General features: G+C 41.8%; 1 protein-coding gene across 2 annotated transcripts in view; it reads left to right on the plus strand.

Moving 5' to 3' along the window:
• The first annotated feature begins 3,188 nt into the window (after positions 1 to 3,188).
• Positions 3,189 to 16,974, plus strand: part of LOC106569865 (zinc finger protein 516) — a 34,249-nt gene continuing 20,463 nt past the window's right edge. The window contains exons 1-2 of one of the 2 annotated variants that reach the window (XM_014141543.3): positions 3,189 to 3,308; positions 3,613 to 3,893. The gene's annotated coding sequence lies outside the window, so the exon portion shown is untranslated. Of the gene's footprint in view, positions 3,309 to 3,329; positions 3,894 to 16,974 lie in introns of those variants that run through there. The other variant, XM_082961194.1, reaches the window with a different exon arrangement.

The raw sequence follows: 16,974 nt of genomic DNA on the forward strand, positions 1-16,974 counted from the left end.
CGGAGTTTAAATTTATTTGGCTAAGGTGTATGTAAATTTACGACTGTAGATGCCAGAATGATTTATCCAGGGATCAAGCTGTTTGTATGTGGCTGCCATGAAAGTTTATTTATTCATCCTTTATTTAACTAGGCAAGTCAGTTAAAAACTAATTCTTATTTACAATGACAGCCTACCCCTGCCAAACCCTAACCACGCTGGGCCAATTGTGAGCCACCCTATGGGACACCCAATCACAGCCGGTTGTGATACAGCCTGGAATCGAACCAGGGTTTGTAGTGACGCCTCTAGCACTGAGATGCAGTACCTTAGACCTCTGCGCCATTCGGGAGCCCAAGTGAACTGTGTTTACATGTGATCAGGGGTGTATTAATTATGCTGATTCTGTTGAAAAATGTTTCTTAAACGGAAGCAAACGAAACGGGGGATAAATATACATGAATTTGTCCAATTGAAACTCTTGCTTGCAACTGGACTAATGATTACACCCTAGATCAGCTAGATGCAGGCAAGATTGTGCAAGGCGGTATTGAATGTGTCAATGTCTGTCACTTTGTCATACTAAAATTTCTCGCGAACTTACATTCACAGGCTGGGTTGTAGCAACCTCATGATTGATACAGGGAACATTTTAGTATCATGTAGTAGCCTAAACCTATCGATGTTACATTGAGCTGGATGAATGGAATACGAATGACAGTCATCCAATATGCTGTAATTGAAATAAGGCCATGCTCATTAAAAAAATGATCATCCTCCCTCATCTTAAACGGCGACAACCACTGATAGAGTACGATAATATGGGATACACTCTTAGAAAAAAGGGTTCCAAAAGGGTTCTGCGGCTGTTCCCATAGAACAACCATTTTTGGTTCCAGTTACAACCCTTTTTGGATCCTGGTAGAACTCTCTGTGGATAGGGTTCTATATGGAACCAAAAAGGGTTCTACCTGGAACCAAAAGTGGTTCTTTAAAGGGTTCTCCTATGGGGACAGCCAAAGAACCCCTTTTGGTTCTAGATAGTACCTTTTTTTCTAAGAGTGTATGGGATAGAACAACAAGGACTGTATCTAATGATGACCTAATAACCATGTATTACATAGTACTACCGGATTAATAACTAGCATGACAAAAGCACAGTAAGAATAATGGCAAGGACTGTATATTATACAACTGGTAAACTATTGCAAAGCAAAACACAAGCGCAAGGACTGTTTAAATATATAGGAAGTAGTAAACAGTGAATAATCATTGCAGACAATATCAGTAGTTACATAACACGAATGAGAAATGCATAGAATACTGCTACTCTAGCTCCTTCTACACTGCTAACAACAGGGACAACTTACTTTGTAATCATGCATCACATGCACCTATGTCCACCCACGCTATGAGTGCATGGGGATAGTCTGATTGGCTGAAGCCACGAGCTGGAGGTGAACGATATCTCTCACATGAGGGGGAGAACTAGACTACCAGCGCTAGACAAACATAAACAACTACACACACGCTGGAAATTAGTGCGACAATGTCCTTGCCAGGGAGATTCTGTAAAAGCCACCCCTAAATACTGTACAGTGCCTTCAGAAAGTATTCAAATCACTTGACTTTTTCCAAATTTTGTTACTTTACAGCCTTTTTTTTAATCCTCCGCAATCTACACACAATACCCCATAAAGACAAAGCGAAAACAGATGTTTTGAAATTTTTGCAAATCTATTAAAAATAAAAACAGAAATACTTTATTTACATAAGACCCTTTGCTATGAGACTCAAAATTGAGCTCAGGTGCATCCTGTTTCCATTGATCATCCTTGAGTTCCTTCTACAACTTGATTGGAGTCCACCTGTGGTAAATTCAATTGATTGGACATGATTTGGAAAGGCACAAACCTGTCTATATAAGGTCCCACAATTGACAGTGCATGTCAGAGCAAAAACCAAGCCATGAGGTGGAAGGAATTGTCTGTAGAGCTGCGAGACAGGATTATGTCAAGGCACCGATCTGGGAAGGGTACCAAAACATTTCTGCAGCATTCAAGGTACCCAAGAACACAGTGGCCTCCATCATTCTTAAATGGAAGAAGTTTGTAACCATCAAGGCTCTTCCTAGAGCTGTCAGCCCAGCCAAACTGAGCAATCGGGGGAGAAGGGCTTTGGTCAAGGAGGTGACCAAGAACCCGACGGAGCTCTAGAGTTCCTCTGTGGAGATGGGAGAACCTTCCAGAACGACAACCATCTCTGCAGCACTCCAACAATCAGGCCTTTATTGTAGAGTGGCCAGACAGAAGCCACCCCTCAGTAAAAGGCACATGACAGCCCGCTTGGAGTTTGCCAAAAGGCATCTAAAGACTCTCAGACCATGAGAAACAAGATTGAACTCTTTGGCCTGAATGCCAAGTGTCACGTCTGGAGGAAACCTGACACCATCCCTACAGTGAAGCATGGTGGTGGCTGCATCATGCTGTGGGGATGTTTTTCAGTGGCAGGGACTGGGAGACTAGTCAGTGTCGAGGCAATGTTGAACGGAGCAAAGTACAGAGAAATCCTTGATGAAAACCTGCTCCAGAGTGCTCAGGACCTCAGACTGGGGGCGAAGGTTCACCTTCCAACAGGACACCTACCATAAGCACACAGCCAAGACAACGCAGGGGTGGCTTTGGGACAAGTCTCTGAATGTCCTTGAGTGGCCGAGCCAGAGCCCGGACTTTAACCCGATCGAACATCTCTGGAGAGACTTAAAAATAGCTGTGCATCAACGCTCCCCATCCAACCTGACAGACCTTGAGAGGATCTGCAGAGAAGAATGAGAGAAACCCCCTAAATACAGGTGTGCCAAGGTTGTAGCATCATACCCAAGAAGACTTGATGCTGTAATCGCTGCTAAAGGTGTATCAACAAAGTACTGAGTAAAGGGTCTGAATACTTATGTATATTTCCGTTTTTTTTGTATAACTTCGCAATAAAAACTAAAAGCCTGTTTTCGTTTTGTCATTATGGGGCATTGTGTGTAGATTAATAAGGGGGGGGAAACTATTTACTAAATTTTACAATAAGGCTAACGTAACAAAATGTGGAAAAAGTCAAGGGGTCTGAATACTTTCCGAATGCACTGTATAGGCTTGCTGTGAGTTGTTACTATGTTACGTGAGTGGGTAGCTAGCCTACTTTATTACACATTCAAAACAGAGATAACGTAACTATCCGCCACAGTGGAGGTGGCGTCACTTAGACATCTTCACTTTGATGCATGACATCGATGCACAGCATCTAATTTACTCTGCCCTTGGGGTTTTAACAAAGTACAGGTAGGTAAGAGAACGCTTATAGGCAACCTACATTTACAAGCGTTATTTTTGTATTTATTGGCGGTGGATGTCCGTGCACAGGCAGTGTGCAGGGATTATTTCAACAGCCAATACAAATTAAGAAATTGGATCAAATATAGCCTATTGTTTTCACGACATGTTTCTGTATCTAGGCTACAGAAACTGCGGTCTGTTGGAAACACAGGGCGGAGCTTTAGCGCCTACTTTTTTTGTTTTGATGCATTTTTTATCTGGAAGCCTATTGCTTGTTGTCTGTCGAGTACTAAGCCGATTCTCTTTCAAGGGTAGCGAGTCGAAACGGGACATCGAGACCATGATTAAACGACCCGACGGAAACTTTGCACCCTGGGCACATTGAGAGCAGTAAGAAATCACGCCAGGAATTCATCGGGGAGCAAGCAGTAAGCTATAAACGTGTAATTGGAGGACTGTTCCCGATAAAAATAATTTGACAACTTTGTACGGATGCATGCTACTGTCATCGTGTTTTTAAAAAAACATTTTTTTTATTGAAGTGTGTTGTTAGGCTACTGGAGGACACAACAAATTCGTTTAGGTCTTGAGGTAAGGGACTTTTTTTAAGCCTCTTTTACTACTGTATAAATATACATCTGTATAACATAAACGACAGTTCATATGCAAATATTTGCCATTGTTTTAATGATTGCTTTTCATGGTGCCACCAAAACGTTTGAGGAGGACAGTGCATTGTGGTGAAGAGGAGAGGGGATAAACAGTCCTTCAATGGTTAATTAATTCACAGTGCGAATGTAATGTTCAACAGGCAGTTTAGAAGGCTCAATAATATCTAGTTCTATAATGTCTATTCTAGGCTACACTTGACTTGATTAGAGACATATAATTTCATTTTTTACTTGACTTCTCAGATAACGAAAACAGGCTCACTGCTGGCACACAAATGCTTCCCATTGGTTTCTCCCTGTAGACCTATCTTATCCTTTTCACACTTATCTTTCTTTCTTTTTCCATTCCTAAGGCAGACTATTGGTGCTATCATTGTCAGTGCAAACTTGTGTTTGTGAGTGACCCTAACAAAAGAGACAAGGCGTCTATTGTACAGGATCAGCAGCAGATTACTAGAATTCCTTTTCTCTCCACTCGCTCAATGGCTTCTTAGTCTACTCCATCTGGACTGCCTAAAAACCCACACTAGCAGTGGCAATAATATTTGTATGCCTTTGTCATTCTTCAGCCGTTGCTGCTGTTCAACCTTCTCACCACAGTATGTTGGAGACCTATAGAGAAAATATGGACAGTTGGACAATAGACAGTTAGACCATCTCCATCCTGAGTTGTATTTCTGTATTGCAGATGTGTATCCACACAGCATGCTGTGGAATGGTAGGCCAGGGACACAAAAACCCCACTATCAAATCTAAGTCTTGTCAAATAAAAATGGTTTGGATGACTTGCCTCCTGGATAGGCCTACACTTTGAAAGAAAGCATAACAGTGTAGGCCTGACACAGTCGAAATCAAGCTTGGCAGAATGGGATCTGATGTTTAGAGGTCTGTAATAGTAATGATGTGTATATAGATGGAGAGATATCTGTAGATGAATCTGGATGGTTGAAAAGACAGACAGACAGACTATCTCCCGGCCATCAGACTGTTAAATAGTCACCACAAGCCAGCCTCCGCCCAGTACCCTGCCCTGAATTTAGTCACTGTTACAAGCTGGCTGCCACCCGGTACTCTACCATGCACCTTACATAGTCATTGAACACTGGTCACTTTAATAATGTTTACATACTGTTTTACCCATTTCTTATGTATATACTGTATTCTAGTCAAGGCTCATCCTTAATAACTACTGCTGTACACACTATTTATATTCATATACTGTCCATAATGTCTATATACACCATCATATACATAAACTCAGCAAAAAAAGAAACGTCCTCTCACTGTCAACTGCGTTTATTTTCAGCAAACTTAACATGTGTAAATATTTGTAGGAACATAAGATTCAACAACTGAGACATAAACTGAACAAGTTCCACAGATATGTGACTAACATAAATGGAATAATGTGTCCCTGAACAAAGGGGGGGTCAAAATCAAGAGTAACAGTCAGTATCTGGTGTGGCCACCAGCTGCATTAAGTACTGCAGTGTATCTCCTCCTCATGGTCTGCACCAGATTTGCCAGTTCTTGCTGTGAGACGTTACCCCACTCTTCCACCAAGGCACCTGCAAGTTCCCGGACAGCGTTGAGATTGCCTGCAATGACAACAAGCTCAGTCCGATGATGCTGTGACACACCGCCCCAGACCATGACGGACCCTCCACCTCCAAATCGATCCCTCTCCAGAGTACAGGCCTCGGTGTAAAGCTCATTCCTTTGACGATAAACGTGAATCCGACCATCACCCCTGGTGAGACATAACCGCGACTCGTCAGTGAAGAGCACTTTTTGCCAGTCCTGTCTGGTCCAGCGACGGTTTGTGCCCATAGGCGACATTGTTGCCGGTGATGTCTGGTGAGGACCTGCCTTACAACAGGCCTACAAGCCCTCAGTCCAGCCTATCTCAGCCTATTGCGTACAGTCTGAGCACTGATGGAGGGATTGTGCATTCCTGGTGTAACTCGGGCAGTTGTTGTTGCCATCCTGTACCTGTCCCGCAGGTGTGATATTCGGATGTACCGATCATGTGCAGGTGTTGTTACACGTGGTCTGCCCCTGCGAGGATGATCAGCTGTCCGTCCTGTCTCCCTGTAGCGCTGTCTCAGGCGTCTCACAGTACGGACATTGTAAATATTGCCCTGGTCACATCTGCAGTCCTCATGCCTCCTTGCAGCATGCCTAAGGCACGTTCACGCAGATGAGCAAGGACCCTGGGCATCTTTCTTTTGGTCCTTTTCAGAGTCAGTAGAAAGGCCTCTTTAGTGTGCTAAGTTTTCATAACTGTGACCTTAATTGCCTACCGTCTGTAAGCTGTTAGTGTCTTCAGGTGCATGATTGTTCCACAGGTGCATGTTCATTAATTGTTCATGGTTCATTGAATAAGCATGGGAAACAGTGTTTAAACCCTTTACAATGAAGATCTGTGAAGTTATTTGGATTTTTACGAATTATCTTTGAAAGACAGGGTCCTGAAAAAGGGACGTTTCTTTTTTTGCTGAGGTTATGTATTTATATTCTGGACTCTGACATTGCTCCTTATGATATTTCTTAATTACTTTCTTATTCTTTTTTGATTTGTTTGTATTGTTAGGTATTACTTCACTGTTAGTATTTCGCTGCACCTGCGATAACATCTGCAAATATGTGTAAGCGATCAATAACATTTTATTTGAATTGACAGACAAAGACAGACAGATATTTTAGACAGACAGATTTAGACCAATATTGTAGGTAGACATGCAGGCAGATATATAGCTAGCGAGAGATATTCTACTACCACCGCTCCCTACACACACACACACACACACACACACACACACCATCCCCCCCGTGTGGCCAACATGTGGGGAGGTAATCTGCTGCTATTAGGGTAATCTTCTCAGCATGGCCATCAATGGGGAGTATGCTCAGCAACTATCCGGCAGGCAGTGTATCGTCATCCCCGACAAAATTAGGGCCAAGGAAAAATGATTTAATCATACAGATTAAGTGGGAGAGACATGGGGGGGGTGAGACATGGTGGACAGAGGTTGTTTGTTGAGATTTTTCAGTTATATGGTTTATCTTGAAAAAGTTGTTTTTTTATAATGTAGGAAGGTAGGCTCTTGAAATCATGTAGGAAGGTAGGATCTTGAAATCATGTAGGATCTTGAAATCATTGCGTTCATGTGTTATTCCCATGATGGGGGTATTCATGACGCTTAGTGCTGCTATGGTACAGGACAACCTGCTATGCTACAGGACAACCTGCTATGCTACAGGACAACCTGCTATGGTACAGGACAACTTGCTATGCTACAGGACAACCTGCTATGGTACAGGACAACCTGCTATGGTACAGGACAACTTGCTATGCTACAGGACAACCTGCTATGGTACAGGACAACCTGCTATGGTACAGGACAACTTGCTATGCTACAGGACAACCTGCTATGGTACAGGACAACTTGCTATGCTACAGGACAACCTGCTATGCTACAGGACAACTTGCTATGGTACAGGACAACCTGCTATGGTACAGGACAACCTGCTATGGTACAGGACAACTTGCTATGCTACAGGACAACCTGCTATGGTACAGGAAAGCCATTGCTAAATACCTCATATAATCTATAGCCTGATAGGAATGGTTAACCACCATCTAAGGCATTGTTACTATGCTAAATAGAAGTAGAATCCAATCTACAGTATACATTTTTACTACTTTTGAAAAAGATGTAGAAATGTACTGCACTTTACTGTAGGGACAGTTTTATTGAATGACATTCCTCACGTGTCAGGTGCAGGGTACTGTAGTGGCATCCTCAGTAGTATGCAAGTACACTGTTTTCACAGCTGCTGTGCAACTGTGGACGACTAACTGAAAAACACTATTCATAGTCAAGAATGACAGTTGAGCATAATATTGTTGAAATGCTTCACACTCAATGTGAGTGTGCTTTTGCTTAAAGTTCTTTGTGTGATAATGTGTGTAAAGGCTGTAGAGGAAATAAGAGTGTGTGTGTGTGTGTGGAGAGTGCTCAATTGCGGTAGCTGTGTTTAGAACACACATGCTGGTGTCTGGTGAAGAGCTTGGCTCTGGTCAGTTGGCAATGCCACAGCTGAGAGCAATGTGGGCAAAGGACTCTGTTCTGGCATGGTGGGTGTGTATTTGTTTGTATCCGGTTAGTGTGTGTGCATGAGAGAGACATTTTGCTGAATGTGCATCTTCTCTTTGGATGTTGGTACTAAACAGAGCGACACAGGAGGATCTACTATCTAACCATAGAGGCTGTTCATGTGACTGTCTTGCAAGCATACAGTATGCCTACTATCCCTGTTTTTGGCTTTCTCATTTGGGGATAGTTTGAGCATAACCATGCTTCAAACGAAGAGCAATCAATCAGGCTAAGCAAATAACAAATGGGTTTGAACAAAATGTATATGCAGTACATAACAGCACTTAAGGGCCAATATTAGGCATCTTTAATAAAACATTTTCACTAAAGTCTCCCACTCTATACAGATGGGAAACATGTCGCCTGATTAGTGAATGGATATACAGTACCAGTCAAAAGTTTGGACACAACTACTCATTCCAGGGTTTTTCTTTATTTGTACTATTTTCTACATTGTAGAATAATAGTGAAGACGTAAAAACTATGAAATAACACATATGGAATCATGTATAAACCAAAAAAGTGTTAAACAAATCAAAATATATTTTATATTTTGGATTCTTCAAAGTAGCCACCCATTGCCTTGACAGCTTTGCACACTCTTGGAATTCTCTCAACCAGCTTCATGAGGTAGTCACCTGGAATGCATTTCAATTAATAGGTGTACCTTGTTAATTTGTGGAATTTCTTTCCTTCTAAATGCGTTTGAGACACTCAGATGTGTTGTGACAAGATAGGGACGGTATACAGAAGATAGCTCTATTTGGTTAGACCAAGTCCATATTATGTCAAGAACAGCTGAAATAAGCAAAGAGAAATAACAGTCTATTACTTTAAGACATGAAGGTCAGTCAATGCAGAACATTTCAAGAACTTTGAAAGTTTCTTCTAATGCAGTCGCAAAAACCATCAAGCGCTATGATGAAACTGGCTCTCATGAGGACCGCCACAGGAAAGGAACACCCAAAGTTACCTCTGATGCAGAGGATAAGTTTATTAGAGTTACCAGCCTTCAAATAACAGACACATCTCAACATCAACTGTTCAGAGGAGACTGCGTGAATCAGGCCTTCATGGTCGAATTGCTGCAAAGAAACCACTACTAAAGGACACCAAAAAGAAACACTAGCAATGGACCTTTGGTGGAAATCTGACCTTTGGTCTGATGAGTCCAAATTTGAGATTTTTGGTTCCAACTGTGTCTTTGTGAGATGCAGAGTAGGTGAACCAATGATCTCTGCATGTGTGGTTCCCACTGTGAAGCATGCAGGAGGTGTGATGGTGTGAGGGTGCTTTGCTGGTGACCCTGTCAGTGATTTATTTAGAATTCAAGGCACACTGAACCATAATTGGCTACCACAGCATTCTGCAGTGATGCGCCATCCCATCTGGTTTGGGCTTAGTGGGACTATCATTTGTTTTTCAGCAGGACAATGACCCAACACACCGCTAGGCTGTGTAAGGGCTATTTGACCAAGAAGGAGAGTGATGATGCATCAGATGACCTGGCCTCCACAATCCCCTGACATCAACCCAATTGAGATGGTTAGGGATGAGTTGAACCGCAGAGTGAAGGAAAAGCAACCAACAAGTGCTCAGCATATGTGGGAACTCCTTCAAGACTGTTGGAAAAGCATTCCAGGTGAAGCTGGTTGAGAGAATGCCAAGAGTGTGCAAAGCTGTCATCAAGGCAAAGCGTGGCTACTTTGAAGAATCTCAAATATAAAATATATTTTGATTTGTTTGACACTTTTTTTGGTTACTACATGATTCCATGTGTTATTTCATAGTTTTGATGTCTTACCTATTATTCTACAATGTGTGTCCAAACTTTTGACTGGTAATGTAGGTGCCAATGTGTTTTCCCATGTGTTTATTCCTCAAATTAGGCCTATTAATTTAAGTAAACTACATTGGGAGACATTTTGGGACTATATCAAGAATTGACAAATTAAATAAATACCAAAAGTTTTTGGGTGGAGTTTTTCTTTAATGATTGATCTGCTGGGAAAACTCATACTCCCATGGTTCTCCGCTCTCCTCCTCCCACTCTTGCTGTAGTAGTGACCCCTTCATTGTCTTCCAAAAGGTGGCGTCACTCTTACGTGATGCTAGTACTTCAAACGACCCGTCTTGTAGGACGTGGAACTCATTAGTTCTCGGAATTGTCAGGGACCTTACGATACGATATTATCACAATACTTATGTGCCAACACAATATGCGATGCTTGCGATTCTATATTAATTTGCGATTCGATACTGGGATTTTATTGCTATTCGATGTTCCAAACATATTGCTCACCATATGTCTGCTGCCGAGGGATGAGCGAGCCATGAGAAAATTAGTTTTGATCTGTCATGGAAATAAAAGCGCTGAAAACAAATTGGCTCCCTATTTAAAATGAAGATAGAGAACAAGCGATAATGGAGAAAATACTGGAGTCTTATTTCAGTCATTGGTTTTGTCAAAACAATACAAGATGAAATATCGTCAAAAATGATATCCCGATATGTAACTGTATCGATTTTTCCATGATCACTCAAACTCATCCTAAAATGTTTGTATTCCAGAGCGTCAGCCATTCAAAAATGAAAACATAGTTACTAATTTGTGATATCATGTCACGCATACTCCCTCTCCGGCCTCCAGGTCATCAGGCTGCTGATTATCCCGCACACCTGTCACCATCATCTTGCGCACCTGCGCCTCATGACACTCACCTGGACTCCATCACCTCCTTGATTATCTTCCCTATATCTGTCACTCCCCTTGGTTCTTTCCTCAGGTGTTATTCATGTTGGTGCATTGTTTGTGTTCATTGTTTCTTTTATTTATTAAAACACCCACTCCCTGAACTTGCTTCCCGACATTACAGAATAACACCTCACCTAAAGGAAGCATCAGGGAGTGTTTATTTAATTACATTTTTTGTGTCAGAATAATGACGTCGGGTCCGAACTGCTACAGGCTCTCATACCTCAACCAGATCGCCATGCTTCCCTGCGTCAGCCTGCTCGTCAGGTTCTCATGCCTCAGCCGGATCGCCAGGCTCCCCTGCCTCAGCCGGCTCGAAGGGCTTTCATGCTTTAGCTGGATCGCCAGGCTCCCCTGCTTCCACCGGCTCATCAGGTTCTCATACCTCAAACGGATCGCCAGGCTCCCCTGCCTCAACTGATCTGTCAGGTTCCCGCGCCCCAGCTGACTCGACAAGTTCCCATGCCTCAACAGGTTCTGATGCATCAGCAGGGGTGACCAGTCCACTCCTGATCCCCGGGTTCATCCCCTTTGACGGCGTCCTGCGGTTGGAGCCGCGCGTTCGGTGAGGGGGTACTGTCACATATACTCCCTCTCTGGCCACTAGGTCATCAGGCTGCTGATTATCCCGCACACCTGTCACCATCGTCCAGCGCCTCATGACACTCACCTGGACTCCATTAACTCCTTGATTATCTTCCCTATATCTGTCACTCCCCTTGGTTCTTTCCTCAGGTGTTATTAACTCTGTTCTCATGTCGGTGTGGTGTTTGTGTTTCGTGTTCATTGTTTCTTTTATTTATTAAAACACTTGCTTCCCGACTCTCAGCACACTCGTTACATATCACTGCCCTCTCGCATGACTCTCCATGAAATAGGCAGAATTACTAGCTAAATTATTACAAACTTTGACAGTGATTTAATAGTTTGCCATTGTGAGAAAATAAAAACAAGGCGGTGGCTATCTCCTGCAAACATTCTGTGCCAGGATGTCGGTGACCAGCTGCTTAGCTAACTATTGTAGCTAGCTTACTGACATAGCTGGCTAGCTAGCTAGCTCTGCATAAACATTTCTTAGCCTTTTTAAATTACCCTAAAGTTGTAGACTTGCAGCCCCAAATTTAAGAGGGACTGTTATCAGAAATCAGTCTGTAGATCAGCATGTTTCCCCGTGATCGCTAACGTTGCTTTATATCGTTGGGTAGGCTGAGCACAACAGCTGACTCGGGAGGCTACTGCAATGAGTCGCGGCTGAACAGCTCATTCCGGAAAACTCAAAGAATTAGCACTACTACAGTATCATGCCAACTAGCTTTTTTTGGAAGATTCAACAATGTGTGTTAAGCACTAAGTTAGTAGCGGGTTGGTCAGCAGCATCATTTCACTGACTGGCTCAGATAGCAAGCTGTTATAAAAATGTATGCTAGCTTTAGTACCCATAGTCAAATCATTGAAGCGAAATAATCCTTAGCTAGATGTAAAATGGTGTGACTTCCTCACAAAAAAACATCAACATTATTGAATTTTTTTTATCTTAGATTAATTCTGATGGTTTTGAGGGACAAATCAAATCAAATTGTATTGGTCACATACACATGGTTAGCAGATGTTATTGCAAGTGTAGCTAAATGCTTATGCTTCTAGTTCCGACAGTGCAGCAATATATAACAAGTAATCTAACAATTTCCACAACTACCTAATAAACACAAATCTAAATAAAGGGATGGAATAAGAATATGTACATATAAATATATGGATGAGCAATGACCGAGCGGCATAGGCAAGATGCAATAGATGGTATAACATACAATATATACATATGGGATGAGAGTTGAAAGATATGTAAACCTCATTATTAAAGTGCCATTAATAAAGTGACAAGTGATCCATTTGTTAGAGTGGCCAATGATTTCAAGTCTGTATGTAGGCAGCAGCCTGTCTGTGTTAGTGATGGCTGTTTAATAGTCTGATGGTCTTGATATTGAAAAATATCTTCTGTCTCTCGGTCCCAGCTTTGATGCATTGATGAAATGGGGTTCAGCAGATGATGTCACCTAGGTAACATTTTTGAATGTTAGATTAGTAGAGCTCGATTGATGTGTTTTTTTGAGGGGACAAAACTTACTGATACCGATATCTGCCGATATACTGTTTTACAACGTGAAAACAAATATTTTTCCATACTGAATTCTCAAAAATTGCCATCCAAAAGAGTAGTTGTCCAATAACTATGTTTCAAATTTAGATTTTTATAAATTTTGACAGTAATGACACATCATGAGAATGGCCACATCTTATTTATTATCGGCCGATACCTATATAGCGGTAAAAGGCCAATATCGGCCAATAAACCGATATATTGGTCGGGCTCTATAGATTAGATAGCACATTGTAGCCAAACCACTTTTCATCTACCCCATTACTCTTTGCGAAATACGAGACAGTGCTGGCGGAATCGTCGCAATGCCCTTAGATTCCTATTTTCACAATCACCATCCATTACAACCAACATAAAAAATGTAAGTGGATAGACCAACTGAAACCAAATTCTCTGAGGCAGCGGGGAACCCCGCTTTGTTGGCATTTCAATATACAGATGTAGGATCTTAATTTGACCAGGTTGCAGAAGAACTGTCCTGCAATGCAGGATATTTTAAAGTTATAGTGTATTTTAGGTTTAAAAAGTCTTCTGAAGTTTGTAATTTCCACTTTGAAATTTCTAACTTGATTTACCCTTATGAAAAATGTATCAACCCCTACAAAAATTTCTATTAATTATAATCCACAAAAAATAATTACATTTTCCTGTTGCTGCAGGATTATTTTCCTGCTATAGCAAAATGGCTCAAATTAAGATCTCACATCTGTAGGGGAAACATTGTTAATTTGTCCAGATGGGAGATGAGGAGGCAAGGCAGACCCAGATCCCTTCTGTTCAGCCCTCTGAGACAGGGAGAAGAAGACATGATTAGATGGGTCTCAGGGTGTCCGGTTACCTATAGCCTATACTGTAGTCTCCCAATGCGTCGGTGTTGAGATTCTGCCAGCTGTCATTAATTGCACACAGGAAATGAGGACATATTGGATAGCACTTCATTAGATTGGTCCCTCATGGATGATGTCTAGATGCTCAAACTGTCAACAAACAATCTATTTTTTAAAAGCAAGGGAGACCAAGGAACTCTTCATATAATTCAAATGCCTTTATTTGTATGGCATGTTCAATGGAGCAAAGATGAAAAACTCTGACGTGTTTCGGCAGCTTGGCCTTCGTCAGGGAGTACACAGATGTATGTTGTACTTCCTGACCAAAGAGCACCTTCTATTTACAAAAATGCCTACCATTGTGTACCCTAGCAGTGCTTCCCTTCCTTATTTTTTCTACAAACTATCGGTTTTATTTAGTGATTGATAGACTGCAAATGATTTAATGATAGACCTAATTACTTGTTAAAAACAGTTTAACTACTGACTAAATACTGTTTGTTGTGAAAGGTGGTGATAGACTGGGTGGTGATGTAATTGTTTTTAATGGGGAATTTGTACAAATGTTTCAGATATGGCCTTTTATCCTATTTGAAAGACTCTTGTCCTAGATATCAACAATAGGATTTCATGGTTTGGTTTATTTCAAGTTGAAATCACATTTGTTGACAACTCAATCCAATGCCAACCAAAATTGGATGTTAATCTGTTGTCTATGTGGGTAGTTACTTTCTGGATAAAGTTACATAAGAGTGATAGTTTAGATGTAGCCTACACAGCCTTAGGCGATACGTTTTACCGGCTTTAGACTGCATGCCTTTCATTTCATAATTATATAAGCTTTCCTTACTCTACTCTTTCTGTGATGGAGATGCATCTGGAAATATTGTGCTTATTGCCAGGCTATACGATACTAGGATTATCACCATGTTTACCATTTCATCATCAAGTTCCACCAATGTCACCTACAATTGTATCAATCAGCAAATTGACACTTATTCTACTAAAAGTATACAATCAGCAAATTGATACTTATTGTAATCTCTGTGTAATGACACTATCATTGTTTGATCTACAAAACATTAGCCTGGCAGGCTACCACTAATTAAATCTGAAAGATGTGCTGTCTGTGAAATTAGATGGACTTGGATGAGATGGATCGTATGTATTGGACATGTTGGCTGTATTTCTTTAGATGCTCTCATTTTGGTCTTTAACCCTTGTATCGTTCCAGATTATTTTATACACTGCGTTTGACAGAGAAACAGACAGAGGGTTGGATGGAGAGAGAGAGTCTGAGCTGACTTTACCATGATAATCTAATCCCTGTCGAGAGTGCTTTTTTTAGAGAGCAAGTTAATGCCACCAGATTATACTCCTGTGTCCCCCACACCAACCAATCCAGGCTGCAGAGATAGAGAGAGAGGTCTGTGCTCCATTGTCAGGCCCACCAGGAATATAGAAGAAGCGCCACCTCATATACACAACATTCTGGAATTGCTCAAAATCGTGCCTTAAACTCACGTAGGGGAGCTATACAATGCGTTTGGAAAGTATTCAGACCCCTTTAGTTTTTTTTAATGTTACAGCCTTGTTCTAAAATGGATTCAATCTACACACAGTATCCCCTTAAACAATGTATGTTGTTCTGTCCTTGAACTGCTCTTGTCTATTGATGTTCTGTATTATGTCATTCTGTATGTTTCATGTTTTGTGTGGACCCCAGGAAGAGTAGCTGCTGCTTTTGCAACAACTAATGGGCATCCTAATAAAATACCAAAATACAACATAGCGAAAACAGGTTTTTAGAAATTTTTGCAAATGTATTAAAAATAAAAACAAATACTTTATTTACATAAGTATTCAGACTCTTTGCTATGAGACTTGAAATTGAGCTCAGGTGCATGATGTTTCCATTGCTATGGAATGTTGAGATGTTTCTACAACTTGATTGGAATCCACCTGTGGTAAATTCAATTGATTGGACATGATTTGGAAAGGCACACACCTGTCTATATAAGGTCCCACAGTTGACAGTGCATGTCAAAGCAAAAACCAAACCAAGGAATTTTCTGTAGAACTCTGAGACAGGATTGTGTCGAGGCACAGATCTGGGGAAAGGTACCAGAAAATGTCTGCAGCATTGAAGGTTCCCAAGAACACAGTGGCCTCCACCATTCTTAAATGGAAGAAGTTTGGAACAGCCAAGACTCTTCCTAGAGCTGGCCGCCTGGCTAAACTGAGCAATTACGAGAGAAGGGCCTTGGTCAGGGAGGTGACCAAGAACCCGATGGTCACTCTGACAGAGCTCTAGAGGTCCTCTGTGGAGATGGGAGAACCTTCCAGAAGGACAACCATCTCTGCAGCTTTATGGTAGAGTGGCCAGACGGAAGCCACTCCTCAGTAAAAGGCACATGACAGCCCGCTTGGAGTTTGCCAAAAGGCACCTGAAGGACTCTCAGACCATGAGAAACAAGATTCTTTGGTCTTATGAAACCAAGATTGAACTCTTTGGCCTGAATGCCAAGCGTCACGTCTGGAGGAAACTTGGCACCATCCCTACGGTGAAGCATGGCGGTGGCAGCATCATGCTGTGGGGATGTTTTTCAGCAGCAGGGACTGGGAGGCTAGTCAGGATTGAGGGAAAGATGAACAGAGCAAAGTTCCTTGATGAAAACCTGCTCCAGAGCACTGAGGAAAGGACAACGACCCTAAGCACACAGCCAAGACAACGCAGGAGTGGCTTCGGGACAAGTCTCTGAACGTCCTTGAGTGGCCGAGCCAGAGCCCAGACTTGAACCCGATGGAACATCTCGAGAGAGACCTGAAAATAGCTGTGCAGTGACGCTCCCCATCCAACCTGACAGAGCTTTTGAGGATCTGCAGAGAAGAATGAGAGAAACTCACCAAATACATGTGTGCTGAGCTTGTAGTGTCATACCCAAGAAAACTCGAGGCTGTAATCGATGCCAAGGTCCTTCAACAAAGTACTGAGTAAAAGGTCTGAATTGTTATGTAAATGTGATATTTCAGTTTTTTTTATATACATTTGCAAAAATTTCTAACAACCTGTTTTTGCTTTGTCATTATGGGGTATTGTG

Source organism: Salmo salar, chromosome 14 (assembly GCF_965601325.2).
Source record: "Salmo salar chromosome 14, fSalSal1, whole genome shotgun sequence".
In the NCBI taxonomy this organism is placed as follows: domain Eukaryota; kingdom Metazoa; phylum Chordata; class Actinopteri; order Salmoniformes; family Salmonidae; genus Salmo; species Salmo salar.